This window comes from Lissotriton helveticus, chromosome 6 (assembly GCF_964261635.1).
Source record: "Lissotriton helveticus chromosome 6, aLisHel1.1, whole genome shotgun sequence".
NCBI classification, from domain to species: domain Eukaryota; kingdom Metazoa; phylum Chordata; class Amphibia; order Caudata; family Salamandridae; genus Lissotriton; species Lissotriton helveticus.
The window spans coordinates 432,403,132-432,430,644 of record NC_136067.1 but is presented as its reverse complement, the minus strand read 5'-3'; positions in this window follow the sequence as shown (position 1 = coordinate 432,430,644).

Below are 27,513 nucleotides of genomic sequence, written 5' to 3'. Positions count from 1 at the left end.
CCTCTGTGCTCGCCGGAGGCTGCCCTCCAGACCAAGTAGGAGATCCGTCGCCAGTAGCACCTTAAGTGATGATCAGGGCCAGGATATGTAGCAGGATATTCGGACGGCTGGTCGGAGCTCTCGCTCTACACGACCGCCATGCTCGCCGGCCAAGCCACACCCCTCCCCGCTAACCAAGCTTAGCGATAATCATCGCTATAGCTTGGTAATATGCCCCTTTGTATTTTACTTTTATCAGTTCTCAATTTTTCATAAATAGAATGCAACAAGGAACACAATCTTTTTACTCGATTCTCCATAATTTGCTGTTGCAGACTTTCTAGGAAAAAAAGCCATTTACCACCACATTAGCATAGCAGTTGATACCTGAACTATTTTTTAACTGATATTCAACAATCTCTTCAATAGTGTCCTCAATTCATAGCAGTAATGCCTGTGTTTCTATTTACTCTTACATCCCTATTGTACAATGCTTTAAATTTGCATTCTAAATTGATTGTCATAATACCTATTGTATACATAGTCTTTGTAACTGAGGTACATGTTTCCTCACGATGTATCATCCATGCTCGTATTTCGGTGTAATTTAATGCGTTGACACCTTACCCTCCTGTCTGAGAGGTACATGTTGTTTATTTGGCCTTGATTGTAATTATGTCAAAAATCTGGAAATGAGGCCATTATTCAGTATTTTATCACTTTTAGATTTGCGGCATCCGTATAGAGTACTATTCATTACTCATTTTGGTAGAAACACAGCAGCAAGCCGGGGAAAGTCTTTTTTCTATTTGACACGATGAGTTGTCATAATTGACAAGCATCTAGCGTCTGTAACGGTACGTCACACGCATGCCCGTGTAAGTCGAGCCCCGGTAGTTAACGAGCAGGGATCTGACTGCTCTGGTTCCCTCCCATCGGACGGAGACACCGTTTCAGAGCTACGGTGAGTCTTTGGCATTAGCACCCGTGCACCCCCATTACCTCAGAGATTTTACAGTACAGTATTCTAAGCCGCTTCCCCCTTTTATGTTTTAGAATATGGACAGAGTGGATGGCCTATGTATCCCATGAAATTCAAGGTAATTCCTGTTTGTAACATCCTCTGGGACATAGTAATTAGTTTGTGGGTTATATCCAGTCGTGTTTTGGAGTATTTCTGATTCTCATAAGATATGGGTCTTTTCCTTATCCAGATACTCTACGTATTTCTGTGTATTTTTCAAGGATTGGCCAATTCATGTGGCTTTATACAGACAAATTTGGGAGGGACATGCTAGAGATTGACCCTGCCGAAGTGAGTTACCACTTTGGTTTTGTTAATCAATCGCTATTATTATTTTTTCCATGTGCCACTCCTTTGTAAGATAATGGGAGGGTCATTGACAGCCTGTACATTTATGTTACAGGTGCCGATACTCCGTTCTTTATCTTCTGGAGCCCACGCACCCAACAAACTCTTGACCATCCCGGATCTGGGATGATTTATGGTAATTTGCATGGGCATTGCCTCCTCATTATTATTTTTATGCAATGTTACCTGTTCCCAGAGTGAGGTCATTTTTATTTTTATTCCCAGGTGCCCCCTCTTCCCTTTCACTTCAGTCCTGAGGAAGACCTCCAGTAAGGAATTTAGAAACCTACAGTTTGTTTGGGGTCGAAACGTCAACATTTTTTACAGTTTGCCAGCTCAATCAACAGCGTTTTTGCATTGTGATAATATTTCCAAGCATGGCAACACATTATATGAATACTGTCTTGATTTGTGTGGCTTAAGGTTGAGCCTTTGTTTGTTTCATGTCAAGAACTATGTGATTTGCACATTATCTTTTCTATATACTCTCCTACCCTCACTCGAATCACCACACCCTCTATATTCACGCTCCCCTCTTCCCTTTATCTATATTTGGGACACATATTTATGCTAATGTTTTGATATACTCATGCATACAGGTAGTGTTCAGTGTGATTAAACAACATTGAACCTCCAAGTATATAACGTGGTTGTCTTATATGTTCTTCATTCCTTTATGTTTTGTCAATGTTGAATCACACTTTACTGGGACCAATCCTGTATTGTACTGTTTCATACCCAGGTCCAAGTGACACAATTTGCATTTACCCTTTTTTGTAACCCCTAACTTAAACACTTATAAGATTTTAAACTCTAGGCCCAATTCACAAAGGTAAACATAGGCCTGAAGTCTAAGTTCAGATCTAAAGTCTAAGTTTAGACCTGAAGTCTAAGGGCCTGATTCACATAGGTAAAATTAGACAAAAGTCTAACTTTATGACTGAAAGTTGAACTTTACGACTTTCAATATTCAAACGGGCATTTACGAGTGGTAAATGCACTTCATGGATACTGAAAGTCAGAAAGTAAGACTTGTGTCTAACTTCACTTTTTAAGTGTAGATCTAAATTCTATCTTTAGACATGAATTTTAAGATTAACTTAATGTCTAACTATAGACCTGAAGGTTACCAATTTGGAAGCGCTGAGCCAAGGGAACCTTGAGCTGCAATTGATTACCAGATCCTAAAATACTGAAAGGAACATAATGTTTAATTTTCCTTCTAAGATAAACAGGGCCTTTCTTGTAAAAGGAATAAAATGTAAACACCAAACATTTAAAAGAGATATGCTTGTGAACCAGGAGACCATGAAGAGTTCTTAGATGTGAAGTGATCAAGTCCCATTTAGGAATGCTCTGGAGCAAACGAGCAACAATGTTCTGAACAAGCTGGAGATATTGTAAGGCGTACCCCCGAAGGCCAATGTAGAGATTTTTTTGCATAATCAAGGCGAGTAGTGATCAGAGCGTGTATAATCATTTTGCTGGTACATTCAGGTACCAGGCTCAAAACCCTTTTTACGCTTTTTAGTATTGTGAAACAAGTGCCGGAAATTGACTTACCTGTGGGGCAACACTTAGTTCATTATCAAATCTAACTCCCATATTTTTGGCCAGCATCACTATCAAAGGAGGGGAACTCAGTTTCAAGACAACCAGGCACTGGACCACAATGTTTGAGAACAACGAAAAAGTTTGTCCTCAGTTTTAGCAGCATTAAGCTTCAGACAACTTAACTTCATCTAATCTGCCACTCGCAGTAGACATGATTGAAAAGATTGCTGATGATTACAATTATTCTCAGAAAAAGACAACAAAGCTGTGCATCATCAGAGTAAGGCACCACTTTTAACCCAATGGGTTGGATAATGTCAGCCAGAGGAGCCATGTAAACATTCAAAAGAGTAGGGCTAAGGACAGACCCCTGAGAAAAGCAGCAAGGAAGAGGCTTACATGAATGTAACAAAGGAGGGAGAAATATTGATAGGGATCGGTCAGGAAGATAAAACGGAATTGTTGTAATGCCAAGCCCCCAATACCATAATCAGAGAGCTGCTGAAGCAGTATGTGAAGCGATGATCGAGAGTACAAAGATTCTTAGATACTTTGCACTTGAGAGTGCTAAACTAGACCTTACACGTAATTTCTTTGAGTTTGAGGAGTCTCTACTCCTTCAAAAACACAAGACCAGCATGGGAAGCACATCTGCTCCCAGCATCGTGGTTCTGTTTGTCCATCACCAAGAAACTCACAAAATCTTGACGCAGACCAATCCATTTATATCTATTAAAATTCAAGAAACGTTACATTGATGACTTTTTTATCATCTGATATGGCAATGCAACCCTAGCCATAAAGGTAATGGACTGGTTTAATACCCCAAATCAGTTTTTTAGATTCACCCACTCAATGAGCGGTACTGATTTATTCTTTCTGGACCTACATATCAATGCGGATCAGGGGAAACTGAAAACAGTTACATATAAGAAACCAACAGCTCATAACTTCCTCCTGCTATTTGTCAGCTTCCACCAAGGCACCTTCTGGAAAATTTACCCTTTGGGCAGTTTCTGAGGATGGGAAGGAATTGCAGTGACCTGAAGGAATCTAGGCTAACTCTGTAGCTAAAATATTCAGGGAGAGGAAATACTTCGTAAATGTAGCACAAAAAGTCAAAAAAAGAGCCTGTAACAACAATAGAGATGCTCTTCTTGACCATACACGACAGAAATGAACAGATGAACATCGCATCTGTGTAACAACCTATAATATTACATCTAACATGGTCAGCAAATCAAAAATAAGAACTGGCGAATCCTGAGAGGCGGCTCCCTGAATCTCAAGAAAGCACTGTTCTCCCACAAAAGAGGATCAAACCTAGGAACTTAATAATACTTAATAGATCACTACACAGGTAACCACAGAACATCTAGACCCTAGGATTTCTACCAAGAATAACTGGACACAACCCATGTGGGAATTGTACCATCTGCCCAATGAAAAAGTTTACCAAGAGTGTGGATTTGGGGGTCAACCGCTCGTAGGAATTTAGACAGTTCACAGATTGTGCTCTAGATGGTAACCTATCTGTCCAAACTATGAAATATCAGGATGACAAGTCGCATACTCAAAACCACAATATGGGAACACAGAAGTATCTTAGCATGTGGCCACAGCATGACCAAAATGTCAACCCATTACAAGGAAAAGTGTCACAAATTGATTGACTTCAACTGGGTGGAATTAGTGCACCTACCAAATCCTGTTAACGGTGAAAATATCCTGATCAAGAAGGAACAGCAATGGGCTTTCAGACTTTCAACACATATATCAGGACTGAATGACAATTTCCTGTGGGGACAGTTCACTCAGTGACAATGCATAATTTCAGCAATTCTCTAGTACTAGTATTCATGGTCAGTTTTTTAATACCTGCTTTGAATATTTCATCAATTATTTTCGAACAAATGGTAAATTACCCCTACTCAGAAACTTTGGGTTAGTCTATGAACATATATTGGAACAGATTATCCCCATACCGGAATTTCACCAAGCACTTGTTTCAATGTAATAATTAAGAAATTGCATTAATCAGGAAGTAGTGCCACTATCAGTAGCCATTTTGTTTCAGACACGTTCTAATCTTCTCTCAAAGACCTGAGGCATGGAAGGGAAGTCAGGTGTGTTTAGTTAGGAGATGCAGCTGTCAGAAGGAAGCATATTTAAACCACTCTGGCTGCTCAGTTGCCTCAAGATGCAGTCATAGACGGAGATGTTTTAGGCGAGCAGGCCGGGTCGGGACCTTGGAGTAGTAAGTACAGCATAGCCCCTTGTGAAGTTTAAATCATGAAAGGACCCTGATTTCCAGTGCTTTCCTGTATTCAATTTTGCAATCCAGTGTGTGACAACATGCACGCCTCTCCTCCGTGCACCGATAGAACCTTATTAAGTGCCTCAATGTGTGTGTACCCACTACGTGTGTTTGAGTGTGGTGCCCAGAAAGCATGACACTTGGTTTCCTTTCGTATGAGTCCTAGATGTGTCCTAGTTTGCATTTGTTTATTCGCACAGGTACAAACCTCATTTATTTTAAATAGCCTCATGGTTTTTAGATTAGAAGCATAATGATACAGCTAGGTGATACTTCTAACAGCATGAACAACAAGTTGAGAGCACGGTCTTTCAATATTTGTGTATAATCCTTGAAAAATGCAGTTTGTTCACTCTCTTTTCAGATACCCACTTACAGATACCAACTAGATGGTTTAGGTGTGCTTGACCTATGTATGGTAATTTCATGAGTTACGTCAGCATTATGAAATAGGTGTGGATTGTTCAAAGAACAATCAGTCCCGACAAACACCACGAGCATTTGAGTACATAAGTGGAGGAAAAATGTTGCCCCTTAGTGGAAGTAGGGCTAACTAGAGCTCTGGGATTTCCTAACATTTCCCTTTTTTTTGTTACTCTTTTTTTATTGAAACATTGCAGGAGTTACAATCATGGCAAATAACTACGTAAGATGTTGCAGCAGTTAGAAGGTATAGAAGGTACAATTGCACAATCAGTTTGTAGTCAAAGCAGTGAGTATCTCATTACAGCATTGCCCTTTTAAATCATACCGGATGGTGCCCAAATTGAAACATTGGGCTACCAGGCAGGTATTTTTAAAGAGTAACCCTAACCACACTCATTGCCCTCTTACTTTTCCAACAAAGTGCTCCCATACATCTCATAGTTTGTAGCATATCCCGTTCTGCAACAGAAAGGGGAGGAACTCTATGATGAGGCATACTACCAAGGGGTCCTGCTACGGGGTGAGAGGTCTTTAAAGCAAAATGATTCTTTTCTCCTTAGGTTGACAGAGGGACCTTAGTTGGGCTAATTGAGTTGGGCTCTGTAGTTTGTTTAACCTCTTCAGCGCGACCGCGATTCCCCCTCCGGTGCTGGGCCGTAATAAAAACGGGCGTGGTCATGACAGAACGGTTCCGTCATGAGCACAGCTCAACCGTAGCTCATGACGGAACCGTTCCGTCATGAACATGGAAGGGGGTAAAGATCTAAGATTTAGGAACCAACACCTGAGAGAGTGAATTATCTAGCAGAACAATATTTAGCAGATTAATAATATGCCCTGCCTTGGATAGGATTGTCAGGGGACACAGATCAGATGGAGAGCCAGAACGAACGTTTGAAATTGCTAGTGCTCTAATGAGATAACCTGAAAAGAGGTAAGGGAGGGAGCAAAGGACCAAATTAGCATGCAGGACTCCTTAGCGAAGGTAAGTAAGCCTCCCTCCCGAAACTCAGAATAAATATTTTCATTAATTTCCTGAAAAAAAGTGAGATTCTCACACAAAGATAAGTTAGGAGCAGACTTTAGGAGACAGAAATTAATTTGCAAATTTAAAGATCTCTCTCAGCTTATTCTAGGAAGCCCCAATTTGATTAGCGGAATACGTGGACTCTACCTTATAAATTGCCACATGGTAGTTAAGAGCCTGTTTGTAAGTCACATTTCCATTTCCCCGTACTCCTTTCTCCATGCACTGGCGTAACGAAAAGTGAGGGGGCCTCCCTGCACGGTACTTAGGGGGCCCCCTCTGGGCTCAATCAGGAGCTCTCCCGACCAGAGTTCAGTGCCGAGGGGGCCCCTTGGAGCTAGGGGCCCCCCGTACCACGTGGGCTGAGGGGGCCTGTGCTACGCCCCTGTCTCCATGCCTGTTCCAGCTTCATGCAATTAGATTTAATATGAACAAGCATTGAGGTAAACCAAGGAGCCGATGACGAGATATGGCTGCCAATTTACATCAAAGTGGGGCAATAAAATATATAGCCGAACTCAGCCAGTTATTAAACGCGGAGGTATCCTGCTCGAAGTCATCATACAATTGTCAAATATGGCTGAAGAGATTAGAGCTCAGTTTGGAATCCTTTTTTTTACACCAAGGACAACAGCGGTGCAGTTTAGGTACCCAGGGTGCGAGCTTCCATGGTAGTGTAACTGCCTATTGAATAAGTTAGTGGTGGGATGAGAGTATCTTTTTCAGGGTCATTTTCAGCACCAAGTAAGATGGATAGTTTCTCTAGTATATCACAGCCTCATTCATAACAATATGTTTGGCACCTATGTAGTATCAATATGGTCATTACATGCTATGCTGTTAGTTATCATAGGAGTAAGATGACCAATTGGTGTGGAGTGACCATACCACACATACTTGCTGCCGTAGAAATGTTTATTACAAGTGGTAGTAGTTTGTGGTACAAACCAGTTATTCTGAATGTGAATTATTAGTCACATAAGAGGTGTACCACCCTCGGTGTGAGGGCAAAGAAGTAGGTACATATATTTTAACAGCAGTGCTATGCTTCAGCCTGTTAACAGTGAATTGGCATTGACATTTCTCATTAGAATATTGGCATAGGACAGTACATCCTAATGGCTTAGTATGTGTATGTCAGAAACCATGATTTTTGATTTTGAAAGAAACAACAGATGAATTCAGCAGTAAGTAGTAGATGTATTGATAACTATCAAACATGGCTGTTATCAGTGCAACATATATCATGATAAGGTATACAATTTGCATAAAGAAACATGAACTACAATGGTGCATTATGGGAGATGTAGTCATTGACACTATTTTAAAAGATGTGAACTATAACTAATAGCCAATAATGATATAAAAGGATCTGTCTGTGAAAATATAATAACAATTAGTAGCTGTAAAGAAAAAAAAATCTTAGCTATTTTAACAGAACCATGGAAAGGAACTGACGACAGGAGCTAAACTAACAATAATGAAGATTCTGAAAAAACCCATATGGCTACATTTTAGCAGAGAGCCAGATGTATCGCTTTACTGATTATGTCATGAGCATGGGGAGATAATATATCAATATACAACCTTGATTGATAATGAAGTTACTATTCACTGTTTTATATACAAACGTGTATTGCAAGACACATGCTCAATATCAACATCCATCAATAATTCTGTATTATACAGTGATCTTGGACAGCACAGATACATTCAATGTCCTGTAACACAGTGACATGTCACATTCTCCCCCTACGCCAGTACCAGCTAAATCTTTCAATTGCTTGCAGCAGTCTGTGGTTAGGCAACCTGTTCAGTTTGTGAGCTAGTAGATGTCTGTTTCAACAAATATGATTTATAAGGCTGCCATATAGCTAATGGTCTAGACACTGGGTGCTGTAGCTCTGCATATATCTCACTTGTGGTGTTACAATACGTCATGCTGACCAACCAGCTGTTCAGTGTTGGCGGGTACTTACTTATTCCCCCTGTGAATTGCCACCTCTCTTTTCGCTAACAGTAATGCAATTGCACTGAAACACTTATTTAGCTTAGTGATCTCTTGCACATACCCCAACAGTGCCTTCGACGAAGGGGAAAGGCTCAAGCCTGTCATGTTTGATAACTCACTGAATATTTGAGTCCAAAATTGAGCTACTTTGATAATGGACCAAACCATGTGTGCAAAACCAGCCATCGGGGCGCCGCGTCTGGGGTAGGTATGTGGGCACAGTGGGTCCATATGGTGAACTTTAACAGGAGATATATATGCTCACCATAAAAATGTAAACTGTAATAGCTTGTTCTAAAGGTTAAATGATACTTTACGGGTCTGTTTGCAGCATGCCTTTCATTGCATGTCAGTAAGGGGAGCACCTAAGTCCCGTTCCCAGGCTGCCCGTACCCCTTCAACCCTAACTGGGAGCATAGCCACAGAGGCTCTATACATCTTGGCCATAAGGTGCTCACTGGTTGTGTCCTTAATAAGTAGTGTCAGCGGAGAAAACTCCTGTGTTCCCAAGGAGTAACTCGGAACCAAGGATCTGAACGCTCTCTGGAATCGGCATAAATTGAACTTGTCCAGGAACATTGCTGCCTGAAATCTTCCATCTTCCTCCCCAATGAATATGTGCCCATCGTGGAACACCTCCCCAATCGTGCTCAGATAAAATTCAGTCAGGGTTTATTGTAAATGTAAATGTACATGTATTTATATAGCGCAAATCACCGACACGGTATCTAAGCGCTTGCTTAGGGAACCCGTCCTGGTATTCCCCTGTGAGATACCACGGCAGGGTATCCACAAGGTGAAAGCCAGGCATCCCGCCGCGAGGGGCCGTAGTGGAGATTAAGCAAGCTATTGCCCAGAGTCGCAGAGTGTGACCCCGTGAGTCGAGTTAGCACCGGAGCGAGAATTATCGAGTCCGTGGAATTTTAGAGCCCGAGACCCGCCAAGGCGGGGAATCGAACCCTGGTCCACGGCCGATCTCAGCTTCCGGGTCTGCCGCCTCTAACCATTGAGCCACACTTCTCCACGAGAAGTGCATCGTGACCTCCTCGGTAATGGGTACCCAAATGTTCCCAGCGAACAGGAGGGCTGGAGAGTACAGCAACTGCACTCCTGTGATTCGAGCCAATTGTATCCAGGCCCAACTGGTCACTGACAACGTCTGTAGGTCCGCCGGTTCTCTTTTTAAACCAGTCGGCAGCAATGCAGACAAGAGGGTAGGCTGTGCTAAATCTGCTTCAGGTTGTAAATATGGAATTCGTGAGTCAGAGTGAAACCAATGTCTGGAAAAGCTACACTGCGTGAGTAGGTAGTATATGTGAAAATTAGGGATCCCAACCCCACCACTCGTACTGGTGTGGCAAAGAAATCTTGTATTGTGGTATTGGAATGTTCTGGAACAAATATAAAAACTGTGGAAAAACTACCATCTCGACCAGAGGGATCCATCAGGCCATGTCAGTGGGAGTTTAAGCCACCTTTCCATTTTGTCATCTAGTTTCTCCATGGCTGGACCGTACTTAAGCTGGAGTATTTTGGAAGGGTCCCTATGTATAAATATCCCAAGGTATTTAACTGAGTCGTCACACCACTTCAAAGCCAGTTCAGTGTCCCGGTTACAAGGTGCCTCCGTCAATGGAAAAATGTCGGATTTGCCCCAATTAATATGCAGTCCCGAAAGAACACTAAAGCAGTTGATCTCCAGCAAAGGGGGCATTCGATTTTCATCTGGGCACCGACCCTACAAGATAATATCATCTGAGTATAATATGCTCATCAATGGGCCTGTTTTGAATTGTATGCCTCTGTGGAAATGATTATCTTGATGGTGACACACCAGGGAGTCCATTGCAATGAAAAAAAACAATGGCGCTAGAGGACATCCCTGGTGCGCCCCCCTCGATAGCGTGAAGGACACCGTCAACATGCCCTTCACCTGAATACAAGATGACGGGCACGTATATAACAATGCGACCACCTCAATGAACCTGGGCAGCATCTCCAGCCTTATCAATGTCACCACGAGAATGGGCCATTCTAAAGAATCAAAGGCCTTTTTCGGCATCTAACAGCGCTGCTGCTGCCGGCAATGCAGGCAACATCTTGTGGAGTGTGGCAAACAGGGTGTAGAGATTCAAGGCAGTGGACCTATGCGGTGTGAACCCAGCTTGGGCGGGTGAAATCAGCTGAGAGATTATCAAGGCAAGCCTGGTAGCCAGCATCTTTGCCAGGATCTTATCAACAAAATTCAATAGAGACAGCGGTCTTAGGATCTTTGCCGGCATTAGGTATTAGTGTGATAACTTCCTCACAGAGGGTCCGGGGAAGCACACCTTTTTCTATTGCTTCCTGGTAAACATCTATCAAGTCAGTGTCCGTTTGAAGGCTTTATAAAAACTGCCAGTGAAACCATCCATGCCAGGTGCTTTGGACCCATCCATTGGTTCTATGGCCTGAACTACATCATCCACTGTAAAAGGCTCTGCTAAGAATTCCCTATATGCATTTTCCAGCCACACTGACACTATTTCATCCAGTTAGGCATTACTGGCCTCCGTATCCGAGGAGACTTTCGTAGTATATAAATCTTCATAATATGCTAATACTTTGACTTCTATTCCCTCACAGTCAGTGATAGTCTTGCCTTGCTACCCAGTCAAGCTAGTTATGTATGATTGGGCCCTGTGCGGATGAATCAATCTAGCCAACGTGCAGCCTGGGTGTTCTCCCTCCCCATACCTCCTGGCGACTGAGTATTTCCTCAGATTCCCTCTCGGCAGCCTCATGAAAGTCTGCCAATATCGCCGCCCCAGCCCTGAAGTCGTCAGAGCATGCCCCTGCTCCAGGTCGAGAGCCATTCATTTCCTCTCAATTCCAGAGTGGGTATTACGCAGGTCTTTGCCCCTTTATAAGCTTAAAATTCTTCCCAGAGCATCGCTTTTGTATCAACTGTACCATCATTCAGTTCAAAGTACTTATCTATGGCCTGACCAATTTCACTAGCAAATACTGAATCGTGCAGCGCCCTCTCAGGGAATCACCACTGCTTGGTTCTAACACCTGGACCAGGGATCCTCAGTTTCAACGTAACCGGGGTATGGTCAGACAACATATGCATTAAGGGCCCTGCATCGCTGAGCCATGTATCCACCTCAGGGGTGAGAACCCAGTAGTCCAATCTTGTCCACATATTGTGTGGGCCGAATAGTGAGTATACATCTGTGTATCTGCATGTAAGTGACGCCAAGAATCAGTCAACTGATATGACTCTGTAAGCCCTGTCAGAGTCTTCCTGGCTCTTGGCTTTGTGTCTGTAGTGTTAGCTGTACTATCCAGTAGTGGGGGTCAATAAAATATTCATGTCCCCCCCCCCCATGCAGACACTTTCTGCCCCCATGCGGTCAGTACTAGCATGTAAATCGGCAAAGAAGTATAGGTCATCTATATTTGTTAGGTTATGTTATGTTATACTATATTTATAAAGCGCACGGTTACTCGAAGTATCCTGGCACTAATTCCCAAGAAAGCCCCCCACATGACTATTCAAGGAAAAAACACAGACACATAACTATCAGAGGAGAGACAGAAAGAACGAGCCCTCAAAAAAGCAAAGTTTTTAACTTCTTCTTAAAAACAACCGGGTCCGAGACCCTCCTAAGGGCCAGAGGGAGCTCATTCCAGGCAAGACCTGCTATACGGGTGAAAGAGCAGCCACCCAGTCTTTGGCGACGGAACCGAGGGTTCTGTATCAGGAGTTGGTCAGAGGACCGCAGTTGCCTGGAAGGTCTATAAAAGGCAAAACGCTTCTGCAGATAGAGCGGACCCAGTCCATACACCGCTCGTTGGACAATGGACAGCATTTTGAATTTAAAACGCGACTCAACTGGGAGCCAGTGCAGATGACGAAGATGAAACCGCACGCTCTGCCTGGTGGAAAGTCCCAGGAGGAGTCTCGCTTCCGCATTCTGGACTACCTGCAGCTTCCTGGTCAGATAGCCAGGGCATCCTACCAGGAGAGCATTGGCATAGTCCAGGCGAGAGAGGATCAGCGCACGGACAACCGTCTCTTTAGCATGGGCAGGCAAGAGGGGAAGGAATTTCCTCAGAATTTTTAGCGTACCAAAACATGTCCCTGTTAGCTTCTTCACATGTGTGGCAAAGTTTAAATTTTCCTCAAACCAGACCCCCAAATTTTTTACGAGGCCCTTGTTTGATAGAGGGGGCGGGAAGTCGGGCGGCCACAACCTGGCTCTGAAGTCCACCGGGAACGTGCCAAACAAGAGAACCTCCGAGTTTTTTCACTGCACTTTAACTGTGCATTAGCCAGCCAGCGAAACAACGCTGCCAAACAGTGCTGCGCCGATCTGACCGAGTCCTCACCACGCTTCCAGGAGAACAACAGCTGTGTGTCGTCCGCATAGGCCATCACCTTAGCACCCAATGACTCCCCCAGATAGACCAGGGGAGTCACGTAGATGTTAAACAATAGGGGGCTAAGTGAGGAGCCTTGCGGAACGCCGGTGGAAAGGGACATAGGCGCCGAAGAGCAAGGGGGCTGCCAGACTTGCTGTGACCTGTCCTCCAGAAAGGATCTAAGCCAGCTCCAGGCAGAGCCAACAATGCCAATAGCAGTAAGACAGTCAAGCAGAAGAGAGTGGGGCACCTTATCGAATGCCGCCGAGAGATCGAGCATCACCAAGGCTGCTCTCCCGCTGGCATCCAAACAGTCCTGTATAGCTTCCGCCACCTCCAGTAAGGCTGACTCTGTGCTATAAGAAGTAGGGAACCCTGATTGTGCCGGGTGCAACAAACCCTCCTTCTCAACAAAGTTGGAAAGCTGAGAGGTAACTGCTTTTTCGCAAACCTTCGCCAGGCTGGGCAGAAGCGAAATAGGCCGGTAGTTGGCGGGAACAGACGGACCCAGGGTAGGCTTCTTGAGGAGGGGCAATATGAGAGCCTGCTTCCAGGACGACGGAACATAGGCATCGCGGAGCGACTGATTAACCAGAAGGTTATCTTCTGGATTAATCACATCGGACAGCTCGGCCAGCAACCTAGCCGGACAAGGATCCCGAGGGGACACCGATTTCAGTGCTCCTAGAATTCGGCGGGAGGTCAGTGGGTCAATAGGCGTAAAAGCCGAAAAAGAATGGACCAAAACCCTCTCCGAGCCGCCTAATGGAGCAGTCGGGGTCGACATAGGATTTTGCGGGAAAGATTCTTGAATGGCCATAATTTTATCTCTGAAGTGTTTTGCCAAGGTGTTGCACCAGGTGTCCGAGGGGGGGACCGCCGCCTCCTGGGCGCGAGGCGTTACGAAACTCTGCACAATGGCGAAAATGTCCTTGGAATTGTTATTCGCCCGGACAATGCGAGTAGCAAAGTGTTGGGCCTTAGCCAAGGCGATGGCTGAATAATAGGATTTTTGTTTGACTCTGAGAGTCTGTTTAGCAGTGGGGCAATAACGCCTGGCCTGCCACGCTCTCTCCAACACCTTGCAGGCATGCTTGAGAACCTTAAGCTCGGGGGTAAACCAAGGCTTAGAGGGGGTTTCTCTCCCCAGTTTGCGGGGAGCCGGGGTCGAGAGGGCCCTCACTGAACCATTAATCCAGCTAGAGAAGGTAGTGAGATTGTCCTGCAGGTCACCTAGGAGGGTAGGGCGAGAGGCCGCCAGATGGGCGCCGAGAAGCCCGGCGTCCAACTTCCTGGCCGTGGGGGGGGCGATGGCAGTTGACTGATTGCCGTTGGCTCAAGGCGGACCATGTAAAGAATATAGGAAAATGGTCTGACCAGGTGATTGGGAGAGGCTTTTGAACCAGCACCGGGAAGTTGGAGCAAATAGGATCCAGAATATGTCCCCCCTTGTGAGTCGGGTCCGTCACCCATTGGGAGAGCATGGCCAGCTGGAGGTTTTCCATGAAGGCCACGGCATCAGCGGACTCCAAGGAGTCAAGATGTAAATTAAAATCCCGCAGGAAAAGGTAGTTGGAAAATCTTAATACTCTATCAGCTAAAGCGTCTCCACAGGTATCCAAGAAGACGCCCGCTGGGCCCAGGTAGGCGGTAAAGAAATTAGAACCCCCAATGTGAAGTGAGGTGACAATTGGAGATTGAAATCCATAGCCTCACAGCCTCCCCATATGGTGGAGGACTCACAGTGCAGAGCCCAATGTTCTCTATGAATAATGGCAACGCCCCCCCCTCCCCAGTGGGCGGTCAGTCCGATGGATTTTATACCCCGAGGGGGTGGCAAGAGCAACGATGGGATTAGAGAACTCATCAAGCCATGTCTCCGTGATGAACAGTAGATCCAGATCATTGTCCAACACCAGGTCAGCAATATCAGCATGATGTCGCTTCAGGGATCTGGAATTAATGAGGCAAGCTTTGAAGGAGCCCTGGGGTCAGGGGTCAGCCCTCGGCGGGACCAATGAGAGTTGTGTAGATGGCAAAAAGCCACAGTCCGGGCAAGGGGAGATATTCTCTGGGTAGACAGTGCTTGTATAGTAGGAAGGGCAGCACGGAACTCTCAATGACCTTAAGGCAGTGCCAGAGTACTGAGTGAGCTTGCCATTGCGACAGGTGGAAGCGAATCCAGCAGCATGACTCGCCCTGAGCCCTGCCTTGGTGCTGACGGGCGCAGACAAGCTTGCCTTCGGCGCGCCATCGGCACGCCCACTGCGCGTTCGGCACAGACACATTAAAATAGGGTGGGGCCAGTGCTGGGAAGATGGGTGGAACGACTGGACCGCTGACTGCGCCGAGCGCGTGTCACGTCCAAGATGGCCGCTACCCGGCCGAAAATGAGGATAGTGGTGCTACGGAGCCGTGGCGGCAAGGATACAGCCCCGAGTAATGCCGAGCACCAACAGGTATTGGTAGACTATAAAATACTGTTTTAGCACATCGAAGTGAAGCAAAAATAAAAGATAACTGGCAAGCACTCCCCCCCAAATTCCCTTCACACACACCAAGAAAATTAAAATGCAGCGAGCATAAGTTAAAAGTAGCAACAAGCTAATAGTGTGGGAACTAACAGGAGCAGCATATTTGGGACATATACATTGACAAATAGTATTGTGTTCCCTCATAACCTTCCTTTTACTGGTAGGTACCTACCGGCCCGGTCTGAGTATACATCTACCACTCTAAAAGGTACCCTTTAGTGGATTAAAATCGCAACCCCTCTAGAATATTTGCTGTAACTGTCAAAATAGCGATTTGTGCCCCAACTACAGGCAAAACGGGGGGAAGGGGGTTATGTGGCGACAAGTGTGATTCCTGCATAAACGCAATCTCAACATTGTGACGCTGTAGGTAATGTAATACTTGCTTTCTTTTCTGAGCATCATTTAGCCCCTGCACATTCCAGGACATAAATGCTATATTCTTCTCAATAACACCCTTACTATGCATTAATCTTCAATTTGGTATCTAATCGGCTATACGGTCTCATCGTCAGTATATGTATGTTGAGTATGTGTCTACCAGCTTGCAAACAAATCAGTTCTGTAACTCTAACACATCCCCCCAAGCCCCCTGCCAAACCCTCAGCCTTCACTAAGGGATCATCCCAACTCCCAAATATGGAAGTAGTGATAACACAGAAAATACGTAACACCCAAGTGTGTATGTTTAAGCATGGGGCGGGGGTGACAACGCTATGCTTAGTCCCCCTATTGCATTCTTTCAGTAAAAGGAGAAGTATATAATCGGCCCACCCCACGGACAGTGAGCACCACAATATACAACAATGTTAGAAAAGCACCGGCAATACTTGTAAATCCTTTTAGAGCAGTCTGTCCATCAACTGCCAGAGAAAAAATCTGCACTGGCACCAGAGTCCAGCAGCCCAGGTGAATGATCTGGCATAGGAGACTTCTTCTGAAATCCATTCACATCTCGCAATCTAAGAAATTCTTGCACAGCAGCTGGTGTGTCAAATTTTCGGGACCAGCCTTCCACATCTACTCTGAGCCTTGCGGTATACAACATGCCATACACCTGCCCTGCTTTTCTCAATGCCACTTTGACCGCAGCATATTTTTTACGTGCATCCTGCACCATTACTGTAAAGTCTGGGTAGAAAGCAATAGCCAATACCTGCCAGTCAAATGTTCCTTTCTCTTGAGTCATGCGCAAGGCAGTGTCCCAGTCCCTAAAATTAAGGAGCCTCACCATAATGGGGCGTGGAGGGCAGCCAGGATTAGGCCGAGGGCCAAGGGTGGAATGTGCTCTTTCAACCACAAATGTTGCCATAAGGACTCTCTGCCAAACAAGTTGACCAGCTATCCTTCCACAAATCAATCCAACCGACCTCTATAGGTTGACTCCATCACGCCCATAATGCGAATATTATTGCGCCTTCCTTGGGCCTCCAAATCCTCATTCTTGATAGCTATTGTTTTAATAACCCTTTTCATTCTCTCAATCTTCTTAGTAGTCTGCGCCGCGCCGTCCTCCAGGTCCGATATTCTGCCCTCTGCCGTTTCCAGTCTACCTTCGTGTTGGTCTAGCCGGGATCCCATTTTATCAAGCCGTTTATCCAATGAGTCAAAACGCGTATGCAGTGGCTTGAATCCTGCTCGCTGGTCAGACCTTAGCGCGTCATTACTCCGGGGCGTCATCTGTGGGGGACCTGAAGCGTCACCTCTTTCCACCATTGATGTGCTTGTGGCGTCTGTTCCACCACTCGGCTTTTCAAAGGTACGTTTCCGTTGCTTGGGGTCTCCTTTGCCCATGAACCCCCATCTTTGGTGTATCTGTGCAGCGTATGCGCACTCACTGTCCTCTCGTAGGAGCCCCACAACGCGCGGGTGTGTCCAAAGCCCTCCAGGGGCAAGCCTGTATTTATCCACGCTTTCTTTAATTGGACAACTCTCTCCCTCCTCACGTTGTACGGGACACCAGTTGCATATATCATCAATTTGTGCAGTATTGGATCAGGAGGAGGCCTTGCCCCATTCGCAGCTTTCCAGCAGTGCGGTGGTGTCAAGCATCACAGCCCACTATTTCCCCTCAAGCCCAGGCCTTCTCACACAGTGTCCTGCACACCGGAACCATTTGATTTGTAACTTAACCAGTACTGGTTCTCATACACCTGTACCATTGTGTAAGCTGTGCACTGTGCTGGGGAGATGTTCAATGGATCCCATACACGCCACTCGCTGCAACAGGTCTTAAGCATTTAGGTGGCAGGTCTGTTACTGCACAGCCACAATCTAGTCTCCTGCTACTCTTTCACGCTACGCGCAGCTCTCTCGGGGCCTCCGGGGGAATATTAAATAGTTGCCATTCACCTTTACGATCACAGAGAGGGACGCCTCAAATACCGCAGTGCCCTCACTGGCCAACACCACACTACACACATTGCAACTTCACTACGCGGCAATGTCCGGCTCAGCCCTCCGGGAGCTCCGAGCCACCAAATCAGCATAAGCCCTCACCCCTGCACGTATCGCTGGCCTCATGGAAAGTGAGCCCCCGGCTCTTCACTGGCCACGCCTCATCTAGGCCGATAGTACGGACGCCTGCAGCTACGACTCCGCTTTGCAGTTCCCGGTCAGAGCAGGTTTATTGTGGCGCCAAGTTCCTGGACATCCTCCGGTACACTTAACTTCTCAGTAGGGGTACCGCCACTGCCAGGTGGCCGATGTGCGCCGGGGGTTCCGGTGGAGCTCCACAGCTACGCGGCCATCTTGTTCCGTGGCTTGGTAATGCCGCCCTACTTTTCACAGTTAAAATAAAAATTTTAACTTTGTTTAGGTCAAACAAAGCATTATTAAAAAGAAAGACAAGGATGTATAGATAAGTAGAAATCTGATGAAAAGCACAGTTGCAAGTTGACATACAGTGAGGTGTGGCGCCGCGGCCAGGGCGTCTGACGTTGGAATCTGGGGACCACGGTTCGATCCCCGGCTCCGGCGGCAGGTTAGCCCAGCACCATGTGACTCTGGGCAATAGCTTGCTTAATCTTCCCGACGGCCCCCAGCGCCTAGAGACCATTACGGGTGATTGTGCCCTTTACAAATGTGGACTTTTACTTTACTTTACTTACCATTCTTCACTCCACCAGATTCCTGCAAAACCTTCAATCTGGATGATTCCATACACCTTCTCCTCCAACAGCATGATGTTCATGGGCCTGTCCGCTGGTCTTCTATATGGACTTTTGAGACCAGTAAATGCACACTCTCCTGCAGATCATTCCAGAGCTTCCTAATTTCCTCCTGTGAGCACCTATTGTTCGATATAGCTTTCACTCCAGTTACAATCCTATTCCACATTTGCCTTTTCTGTGTAGCAGTGGTATTCTGAGCAAGTATGCCAAACAAATATGTCTATACCCCAATAACCTCACCAAACATGACAGTTACTTCTTTGTCAGAAAATCTTGGGTTCTTTCTTCCAGACATTGTGATAAAAAATTATTAAATGAAAAGCAACAAGTGAAATAAAGGTAACATAACATAATAAATGGAGTACCACAAGACCAATAATCCACCTATATCTTACAGCTTCCAAATGAGAAAGGCAAAGGATCACGGTTTTGAAAGGGGTGTGTTGTATAGAGTGTAATGCAGGTGTGCTTACTTTGCCCATACATCTCAGGTGTGTGACATAACCATCCATCATGAAGATGGATGGATATGGCAAGGGAAAACATGCCCGTGACGTCATTTCTCTATCAGTACATTGCTGCATGGCCACCAGTATAGCAAACAAATATAAATCTGGCAGCATGTAAACCGCCACTCTAACGCCAATGGAGTATTATACGGCGCAAGACAACTATGGATATTGTTCCATCTAATATATAAATCAGGCAGAAAAAACTTTGCCATCATTGCAAACAGATTGAAAACGTTGTCACGGAAGATTTATGAACAAAACACCAACATATAATTCAGGCCCCAAGTTTGAAGGTAAATCCTTAGTGAGTGAGGTGAGTGAACAAATCCATCACAGAGATAAAGTAACCTCAGAAGATGCAAAATCCAGCTTTGATCTCAATGGAGCTTTTGGAGCCAAAAGCAGCTGCTTGAACACGAGTTTACCAATGGTGTATCTGTCTTTGATGGGTCCTCACCAGCCTCAGCCTTGGATATTGCCCCTTTGAAGTCCAAAGGAAAAAAACTTTGACCAGGTTGAACCGCTTGGATATCCGACTTCAGCTCCATTGTGATCAACAGGAAAATGCGCCTGTGCTTTTTCAATGTGTAGAAAAAACAACAATGTCTCAACTGGTATTATTGAAAGAGCTAATTAGTAAATATGTACAAGAGATTACCAGGAAAGAGAAATAGGGAGACTTGTAGTTTGTTTTAAATGTGTTAAAGGCATCATATATTTTGAAAAAGAAAAGACAGCATGGGTTGTGTAAACAATTGGCAACAGCTGTATTAGCACTGTAGGTAATTATTGAAAGGGCAACCTGAAGTTTGTGTGCAAGCAAGTGCTCGTGACACTCAAAGGTGAACGGTGCAGGTGACAAGTGAAAAAAACAGGGAGGGCGCAGTGTGAGAAGGTGACTGATATATACAATGAATTTATGGTTCAGAAAGGGTTATTTCATAGCTGAATCATATTCTTTTGACATTTCATGAAAGGACCATAGTTGAAAAAGGAGCCGCAAATCGCGCTGGCATGTCGACTGCATTTCGATACTAGTCAGTTGGGATCATCATCAGGACCAGGTTGCCATTTGAAGGTACTGAGGGGAATGCTGATTGTAGCACAGCAAAGCACGCCCTGTACCAGAGGCGTCTGTAGCCAGATAGTGGGGTCCGGAGATGAGGCGCAGGATCCCTAAGTGCACAAAAACCAGCCGGGGGCCTGAGCCTTGATTGGTTGGTCGTTCCAATGGTGGGAATCAAGACGAGGCCATTTCTGGTATGGAGGAATCAGGAGTAACAGAGGCCCCGGGAAGGCAGCAAGAGCCATGAGATGACTAAAGGCTGAAAATAGGGTCGGAGCCCCGATCCACTGTCAGTCGGCCGAGACGGGAAGAAGAGGAGACATCTAGTCGGTCCATCCATAAGAAGAAGAGTTTGTGGAGTAAAACAGGATGATTTAGCTTCCTTGGTAGGAGTCGAGATCACCACGGGGCCACCACAATCATGATCGGCTTCAGTCTTGACCCTGATGCATATGGGAACAGTCCAGCCAGAACTGCCAAGCCTGGTTCTCCCTGGACCGGAAACAAGGATCATGGGACCGGTTTCAGGGCATCACTCCTTATCAGTCAGGCTAGCTTGATCAGGGTCAAGACTGATTTGCATATGGCTGGGTTCAAACTGGAATGGCATGGTGAGCAACAAACGATGGATTTAGGCCCAGATCTCTGTACTGGGGTGATTGTATGACATTGTTCTGCAGTCTGTCCATCAATTGTTCTTTTTGCATTTGAATGCAACAACCTCCTCTAAAGTATCGGATAAGTTGCAGTTCTCAATTTCTATTATATTTGATCCACCAAACACTTTGTAACAGAGTATTGCAGATAAGGAATTATTTAAAGCCCAACTAGAAAAGTGACTCCTGAAAACACACCTTTTTTATGCCATATTCTCTTTACACATTCTTGTTCGTATATTTTCCAGTCATCCCGCTACTGTACTTGATTAGAAACACATTTATACCAGGGAGCCCAGTTTCTTCTGTTCTCTGATGAGCTCAAAGGCACAGCTGTTTGAAGACAGCTAATTGCGCTTAAAGATGATTTGAACGTTGTTTAAGTTATCTCCGAGGGGAATGAATGAGGACACGGGTGTAGACTTAGAAGGTCAAGACAAAAACATGATAGAACACCGCCCAGGACTGCCAATGGTTAATGAGTGAACATGTTTGTCAACAAAAAAATGAAATGAATGATAAAATGTGTCAATTTGCAAACGGTTTGCCAGCTGTACAGAAAATGTTTATCAATTTAACAAGTAGCTAAAATCAAGTCTATTCTCATTGCTTCTATATTGAAGCTTACTGCGTCCCTTAATGAAAATATATAAGAATGAGTTTTTAAAGTTACCATCCAAAACAAAACCCAGAAAGCATTTGGTTTGTTTTATTAATATGTGGTGGCCTTTGAGCATAGACTGTCACAGGCCAATTCTGTTGCCCACCTTAAGCTGCACGCGTTAGTTCAAGTTAACATTGAAAAAAGGAAAACACAAATTGAGCTAGTATCCTTATTATGCAACATTTTAAAGGAGCTACACTCCTCGTTCAATTCTATGCTGGTATGCTACAAAACAGAAGGTTGATAGACCCATTTAGTATCCTTTCAGTAAATTATTCATTGCTAAGTGTTGATATGTAGGGGTGGGCCCTTAGGTGTTCCCATGAGAGGTGCAGTGAGGGGCTTTGAAAATGTTGTAAACAAGCACAAAGAATGCTTGCATTGTGTACTGCTTTCGAATATGATTTTATGTCGTTGTGTTTTAATCTGCCTATGTCCCCTTATTAACCTGTTGTAAATCGCTCTGATACTCTCAAGTATCACAGTTGCGCAATATAAACTTTATAAATAAAAATAAATAAAATACCTTAGTGATCTTGGAGGACAAAGGTCTAACTGCAACACCATTAAAGAACACCATGAAAGTCATTGACGGGTCCTAGCTGTGACAGCTGGTGACCCCAAAATGACATCCATGGTGTGCGTTAGTGGTGTTGGCACAATGATTATATTTACAAAAAAGTATCGGGACATTATGAATTTTAAATCTAATAACTAACTACGGTGTGGGTGTAGTGAGAAAGTATTCCAAAATTAGTGGAAGGGAAAGGGCATTAGTCTTATAAAGACGAGAAACCTCATTCAACCAAAGTTGACATGCTTCATCATTGGGTTCCCTCTTGCATACTGTGTGCGCAAGGTACACAGTGTGGGCTACAATTCTCCCTCAGGAGAGTAGCGTGAGGTGTTTTTCCTGCTTAGGTACAATTCTCATTAGAGTAAGGTCCCACCCCTGCAGTATGGTTTTGAGTCATACCTCCACAAGATATGGCTTGCGCTCCAGGATATAAGTGTGCCAGGTCCCTCCGTGTCTAAGAGCAATTTGAAATCAAAAAAGCATTTGCAATGCAATAGGTCTCGCATTTACGCGAGTTTATGCCATTGGCATTGTAAATCACAATGCCTTTTATTTATGTTTTTTTTAAAGTTTGATTTATTGAGGAATAAAAGGGGAAGGGGAAGGAAAGAGAAGAATTACAATAAGCAGGTGGCATAAATAAACATTAAAGTAAAAATTTCATAAACATAGGCATTACAAGCATGAGAAAGCGTGAACATATCATATAGGTGGGAATATAAGAAGCAAAAATACAATATATATGAATACAATAATAATAATAATCAAATATAAGTAGGCATAAACAATTACGGAGGAAGACATGGGGGTTTGTGGACTTCAACTGTGTCTGGAGCAGGAGAGGTAGGAACTGAAGTAGTAGGAGAGAGATATGTTACCAAAGGGAGCCAAAGTAGGTCACGTTTAATGGCTAAAGAGATGGGAGATACATAATTAGTGTCTAAACGATGATTAAAACAAATAGCATTCCACCAGGATTGATAGGTAACATTCGCAGCTTGTTTCCAATTAGAGGTAATGATATGAAAAGCTATAGCAAGGAAAAGGTCAAGTAAAGGATAATGATTGGAGGGATGGGGAAGTTCTGATGAGAGGGAACCAAGAAAAACTAGTAGAGGTGAGAAGGGGACCTGGAATTGAAAAATCTTTTGAATTTGCTTCCAGACCGACTGCCAGAACTTGGAAATAGGAGGGCAGTCAAACAACATATGTTTGAGGTCAGCAGAGGGGAATGAACAGGACCAGCAGGAGGAGGGAGTGTCTGTTGAGAAACGGGATAGGGCGAGAGGGGTAAATAAAATCCTATGATAAATAAAAAATAAAGTCTGGGTAGTGTTAGCAGCCCTGGAGGTCTTATGGAGTTTAGTCCAAATTTTGTCCCAAAAAGGAACCGGCCATGTCTGAGAAAAATCCAACTCCCAAGCAAGTTCAGTAGGATATTTTGATCTATCATTAGTAAGGCGAAAAGAATTATATAAGGCGGAAGCAGAAGGAGACGTATCTAATAATAGGGAAGTGGGTCTGCAGCCTGCTGGAATTTCGTTAGAGGATGGAAGAGCTTGAAGGTATGAAAGTAAGACTGGATAAAGGGTGTTGTATTGAGTTCGGGCAGAGACGGGCAAAGAGAAAAGAGATTGAAGGTGTTGAAATGAAAGAGGTGTACCTTGAGACACTAATTGAGATATCCAGGAAAGACCACGAGAATGCCAAGTTTTCCAATATATGGTACGATTTCGTATTTTAAGAAGAGCATTATTCCAAATCGGTTGATCATGAAGAGAGAGAAGAGATGAATAAGAGGACGAGACGTAGGGGGAAAGGAGATTACGAGAGTGTGAAAGAATAGGCGAGCGGAGACGAGTTAAGGAGGAGGTAAAAGATAAGAATTCTTGAAAGGTGAAAGGGGAAATGAAAGAAGATTCCATACTTAACCAGACAGGGGGATGATGTGGCAAATCAGATGATAACCAGCGAATCGTTTGTTTCAGGGAAAAAGCGCGATGATATAGTTTGAAATCAGGAAAACGGACTCCAGAGTTAGCTTTGTCTTTACGTAAGGAAGTAAGGGCTATTCTGGATCGTTTACCGTCCCAGAGGAATTTCAGTAGTAGAGAGTCAATTTTCTTAAAGAAAGAGAGAGGAATGCGTATAGGGAGCATGGAAATAGTGTAAAGAAGTAGGGGAGATAACATCATTTTTATAGAATTGAGGCGACCCCACCAGGATAAAAAGAGCGGATGCCAACGAGTGATAGCTGTATCCATTTTCTTATATACATAATCAAAGGTAAACTTGAGAGTATCAGATAACAAAGGAGCAAACCAAACCCCTAAGTATTTAATTTTGGATGGTTGCCATGAGAAACCTGTAGAAGAGAAAAAATGTTTCTGACAAAAAGGATTCAAAGGTAGAATCTCACATTTATCAGCGTTCAAAAGATAGCCGGAGACTGCAGAAAAAGAAGAAACCTGATGAAGAAAAGAGGGAATGGAAGTAGCAGGATCATAACAGTAGAAAAGAATATCGTCGGCATAAACCGAGAGTTTGACTTGTTGGGAACCAAAAGGAAAGCCAGAAATAGTGTCATCTAAACGAATTTTTGTAAGGAAGGGTTCTAAAGCTAGAATAAAAAGTAAGGGAGATAGTGGACAGCCCTGTCTAACTCCTCTGTGGAGAGAGAAATAGTCCGAAGACAACCCATTAACAAAAATAGAAGCTTGAGGATTAGAATAAAGCAAGGAGATAACAGAAATGAATTTAGGAGGAATACCAATCCAACGTAAAGCCTGAAGCATGAAATCCCATCCAATGCGATCGAAAGCCTTCTCCGCATCTAGGGAGATAGCTGCAAAAGGAAGAGTGAGTGAAGAAGATTTACTAAGTACGTTAAGAAAAACTCGGGAATTATCTGAAGAGAGACGTCCTTTGACAAAACCAGATTGTTCTGGTCCAATGATGTCCGGTAAAAGAGAATCCATACGTAAGGCCAATATTTTTGCTAGAATTTTATAATCAGTATTAACCAAGGATATTGGTCTATAATTTTTACAGAGGGAATGGTCTTTATCATCCTTTGGAATTAAGCAAATTAAGGCTTGTTGGAAGGAACCGCTAGAAGATCCGGTGTCGGAAAAGGATTGAAATAAAAGTAGGAGTTTGGGAAGAAGAAGAGAAGGGAAGTGACTGTAGAATTCAATTGTAAAGCCATCAGGGCCCGGAGATTTACCATGATGGAGTTTAGAAACAGCATGGGAAACTTCAGAAAGAGAAAGATCGCGTTCCAAAGCGTGAAAATCAACATGTGAGGTTGGGGGAGAAGGGAGAGATTGAAAATAAGCAAGAAGATCATCAGGAGTAGGGGTTTGCTCAGGAGTATAAAGCGCATCATAGAATTTAGCAAATTCTGCAAGAATTTCTTTATCTTTAAATGTGGATTCACCAGAGGAGGTTTTAATAGATTGAATTTTTGTGCGCTCTTTACGAATCTTCAGATAATTGGCCAGGAGCTTCCCCATTTTATTTTTACCACCGTAATATCTAGAGTTACATTTGAGGAGAATATTAGAAGCGGCATCCGTTGTAAATTTGTTAAAAGAGATTTTCGCATCAATAAGAGCTTTAAGAGAGGAATCAGATTTAGAGGTGAAATAGGCCTGTTCTAAAGTCTTGATGTCAGCTAAAATGTTCTCCGATTTGGCTGCGTGTAGTTTTTTCCGCCGTGACACAAAATTAATAATAAAACCCCTAGAAGCTGCTTTAAATGAATCCCAAACCATAACAAAGGGAGAATCTGTAGTTTGATTTAAAAGAAAAAATTCCTTGGCAAAAGCAGTAAATTCAGCATGAAAAGTGGGGTCTGTAAGTAAAGCATTGTTAAAGCGCCATCTACCAGAATGTGGGGAGAATGGGAGTAAGTCTAGGTCAACAAAAACAGGGGCATGGTCTGAGAGTAGAATGGAGCCAATCTCCGAGCGGATAGCGTGTTGGGATAAAGGTTTACTGAGAAAGATATGATCAATACGAGATTGGGATTGGTGAGGCGGGGAGAAGAATCTATATTCACGAAGGTCGGGGTTGCATAGTCTCCAAATGTCTACAAGAGCATTATTCTTAAATGAGTTGAGAAATTGCGTGTGGATTCTAGAGGGGGTAAATTTGACTTTTGAGTGTCGATCAAGGAAAGGATCCACAATCTGGTTGCAATCCCCAGCGAGGAGTATATACTCTCCAGTAAGGGAAGACAATTTGGTAGAAATAGCAGGCCAGAAGGATTTATCAATTGCAGTAGGGGCGTATACATTAAAAAGGGTGAGCGGGATGTTATCAATGAGTAAATTAACAATAAGCCAACGGCCATCAACATCACATTCATGAGTAATCGAAGAAACATTTAACTTTTTATGTAACAAGAGTACAACTCCATTCTTTCTAGAAGTGGTAGGTGAACAAAGAACATTACCCACCCAGCAACGTTTAAGCTTCAAAGCCTCCGGTTCAGAAAGATGAGTTTCTTGAAGGAGGGCAACATCAGTTTTAAGTCTTGCTAAATGCGAGAGAACCCTCTGTCTTTTAATGGGATTATGTAATCCCTTAACGTTCCATGTTGTTACACGGAATGAAACAATTTAGAAAACAGCTATAAACAACATGCTTAATAATGCATAAAAATATAATTGAGAAGAGATTATAAAAGTAGAAGAGAAATGTGAAAAGAAAACAAGAGGCAAGGGTGTGAGCAATAATGATTCCAGAGAGAGAGAACCAACAAAGATGTGGAAATGGCAGATGTGATACAGAGAAGAAGGAAAATCTGGAAAAAAGGAGAGAGAAGTGAAAAAGAGTCCAGGGAAGAGGGAGAAGAGAATGCAAGAAAAGAGAAAGGGAAAGAGAAAGGGGACAGAGATGAACATAAAAACAGTACAAGTTCGAAGTGAACGACTGAAAGACATACTTACGAGAACGGAAAAACTCAAACAAGAATGGGGGTGGTGGTTGCGGGAGATGACGACGTCAACAACCAGAGCGAGCAACCAACCAGTGATATGTAGATCCAATGGGCAAGACAAAAAAAACACTAGGAAGCATCGAGAAGGGTCGACGAGGGGAACATCTAAAGGAAGGAAATACACATTAGAGAATAACATAAGAAGTCACATTGAAAACATGACTCAACTGAATATCACAGTATAGAAAACAGTAAAATGAATTAACAAAAACAGCCAATAGAATAAGAGA